The following is a 3931-nucleotide window of genomic DNA, read 5'->3' as shown; positions in this document are numbered from 1 at the left end:
TGTGTGTGTGTGTGTGTGTGTATGTATGTATGTATGTAATATATATATAACTGATTATCCCTAACGATAACATGAAGAACACAACACACCACCGTTTGGGAATCGAAACCACAATCTTGAAGACAACATCCTTACTACTAGACCACGTCCCTTGACACACACGCACACGAGCACATACATGTAAACACACACACACACACACACACACACATACAAACACCAATTAACTAAACCGGATCTGGTATATTTGTTGTTGTTGTTGTTGTTATCGGTGTCGTTGCTGTCATCGTCATTTCGAGAATGTGATAATGTCGAAGATTTTATCTTATCAAAAGATTGATGCGTTAACTCGTTGACATTTATGATTTCGATGCATGTAAGGTTGCTTCCAGAAGCATGACATTTTGTTTAAGACTCAGCCAACAATTTTCCCGTGAGATGCAGACTATTTCCAGACGTAGGAAAGACGTCATTTGCTACCGGATCCTTTCATGAATTCAAAGAGTACAGGGTTTATATATATGTATGTATGTATGTATAATCTGACTCATGCGTTTATCTGATTATTTTTGGTACTACTTATTTTCATTCATAAAAGCGGTGGAGACAGAATGTTTGACTCTGTATGGCGTGAATTCATGCGGAATGCATGTTTATTTAGTCTGGGAATGATGGCTTCTACTGAACGATTTCCAACCAACGGTTTGTCAGCAATCAACTTGATAGAGGTGGAGCCAATGAGAGAGAGAAAGAGCCTTTACGTGATTAGTCTACTTGCTAGAAATAATGGCGAACCTCATTGAAATAACACTGTCGTATTAAAAAACAAAAAGAAGAGATCATTCTGCTAGGAACAGCAATCAAATATTTCAAATCGCAAACTGTTGACTTAAAAAAGTACAAAAAATAACATTTGTAAATAGGGTTTGAAATTTACATTTGAGAATCTGGTCTTAGATGCATTATGTTTGAAAAAAGAAAAAAATTTAAAAGGACTGGATGATTGTAACTTTAAAAAGAAACATAACAACTACATTGTGATAAAGTGAAAAAGTAATGAGTTTTGAATTGAACACTACAGAACCATAACATGCTATTAACCGCCAAATTGTTCTATTCAAATTTTTTGGCTTTGCTAGGTGTCTTAGGAGTTAAAATAATATATAGTATTTAAAAAGTGGCGAGCTGGTTGAAACGTTAGCACGCTGGTCGAAATGCTGAGCGGTATTTTGTGTCTTTACGTTCTGAGTTCAAATTCCGCCGAGGTCGACTTTTCTTTTCATATTTTCGGGGTCGATAAATTAAGTACCAGTTCCATATTGGGGTCGATCCAATCGACTTGCCCCTCCCCAAAATATTCGAGCCTTGTGCCGAGAGTAGTAAAGAATATGTAGTATTTAAATTTTCTTAATATGTGAATTATTTTGGAAATTATGGTAATATTTTCGAAAAGTCTCAAATGGGGATCGCTGAAAATAAGCATATTTATCCTTTTCTATTTAATTGCAATATTAAACATTTTAGCTTTTTCGAAACCATATTATCAAATGCGAATGTGTATGAAATATTAATGAATGATATAGATGGGAAATGCAAAAAAAAAAAAAAAAGAATTTTCAAAACAGTATTTTTGTAGTTAAAAAATTTGAATTTATGACATAAAATGTCTTCTAGAATTAACCAGAGCCAATAATGACAAGCTTTAACAATTAAATATTGTTAAACACATCTCTGCAAATGCAATGTACGTAAGCAATTCCCTTTAAATGCAACGAAGAACCGGCAGTGAGACTGTTCTTAGCAGATCCCCAAATAGGGCCCATGGCGGGCAATGAGGTAATAACAGGGAACATTAATTTCCGAAACATATCACATTTGACATCATATTTTCAGGTTGAAAATATTTAGGAAACAAAATAAGTTATAGTCCCTTTCTTCACAGAAATGGTTATGCACAGATGTGCTTCCCAGGAACTTTAGAACGATGCTAATAATAGCAGAAAGTGTAAATTCTCTTGAATTATAACCGCCATTCTACAAATAATTTCTTCGAATGATTGGTTTTGTTAATCTAGCAATAGGAGAGACCTATAAAATACCTGTCGTACAAAAGAAAACACCAGAGACACTAGACATCCGTATGCAATAAAATGTGTCGTTACATATTAGTGTTGCCTTCAAGACCATGGCTTCAATTCCCGGACGGGGTAATGTGTTGTGTTCTTGAGCAAAGCAATTCCTTTCCCGTGATTCCAGTCCACTCAACTGTAAAGAAGAAAATAAAACATTATATATGTAGTAAAAAGCTGCTCTATATAAAACATTGGCGCAACAAATGACTGTGTGGTTAGAAAAATAAATAAGCAAATGACAGCTAATCGCAGGGATGTGAGTTCGATTCTCATGGTTGGCCGGTAACGATTTTTTCTGCAAAATATGGATAGTTTATCCTGTTCATGCTATTGTATTAGCATTATCATGCATTTGAGAATAAATTATTTCTCTATCTTTCAATGCACCTCAACGCTTCTAAAGCAAAATTTGTTGACTTTCATCGTAAGATGAATTTAACGTTAGCGTCTTATAAAGCTAAATTTATAAATCTTAAAATTGCAGAACAATTCGTTACTGGGCAGTTTAGCTAAAAGTAAAGCACACTTTGTTTACTTCCGTCGTAAGTTGAATACATACCTACCTACCTACCTACATACATACATACATACATACATATATCATCATCATCATCATTCAACGTCCTCTGGTATGGGTTGGATGGTTTGACCAGGGTTGGTAAGCTGGAAGGCTGCACCAGATTCCTGTCTGATTTGGCGTGGTTTTCTATGGCTGTATGTCCTTCTTAACGCCAATAACTCTGAGAGTGTAATGAGTGTTTTACGTGCCACCGTCACAGGTGCCATTTGCGTGACACCAGTATCTGCCATGACTGCGATTTTGCTCGGCTTGATGAGTCTTCTTCTCAAGCACAACATAATGCCAAAGGTCTCGATCATTGCCTCCGTGAGGCCAAACACTCGTATACATACATACATACATACATACATACATACATACATGCATACATACATACATATATATATAATATACGACGGGCTTCTTTCAGTTTTCGTCTACCAAATTCACTCACGAAAGACAAATTCAAGGAATACAAACATCCAAAAGATGCCACTCAAGAATAACATCCCTTCATTCACATGATCAGCTTGAAAAATTATTAAAACACTAGGATATTTTCCTATTTTTCTTAACATGAAACCAATGGTAGCCTTAATTCACAAATAAAGAATTTATATCCACCCATGCTGTGTTGAGTACTCATTTCCATCGTTCGATATTTAGGTGTGTGTATATATATATATATATATATATATATATATATATATATACTCGATTCAAACATGAACAAGTAAGAAAAAACACGGAAAACACGAAAAAACAACGCGAGGACATGGAATAAGTACAGTGGTATTGGACGCTCAGGAAAGGAAAGAAAAGAAAGAGTATTTAACGTTTTAATCGGAGATCTTCGTCAGAAATATAAAAAAAAGGGCAAAGAAGGGAAGACAGAGAAAGAAAATTGCCAACGATGCACACGCGGTCTACCACCAATTCGAATTTCTCTGAAAAAATATGCCAGCATTAGCATTTTGTACTAGGCAACCCGGGTGATATCTGGTTACCCTGTTATTTCTTTACATCTAGAACTCTTAACATGGTTCGAATCCTGCGGATCTAAAGCACTGTTCACCTAATGACCAGATTGAAATATGTGTAGGCACGTTTTATGCTTTTTTTCTGTTAATTTATGTTTCTTTTTAATTTTATTTGTATTAAATGGTTTGCTATGCTTTTATCGTGATACAAATAAAATAAGCCTCCACTATATATATTTTTCGCCATTTTCTCATATATA

This window comes from Octopus bimaculoides, chromosome 16 (assembly GCF_001194135.2).
Source record: "Octopus bimaculoides isolate UCB-OBI-ISO-001 chromosome 16, ASM119413v2, whole genome shotgun sequence".
Classification (NCBI taxonomy): domain Eukaryota; kingdom Metazoa; phylum Mollusca; class Cephalopoda; order Octopoda; family Octopodidae; genus Octopus; species Octopus bimaculoides.
The sequence above is the reverse complement of the archived record's forward strand: the minus strand, read 5'-3'. Positions refer to the sequence as shown.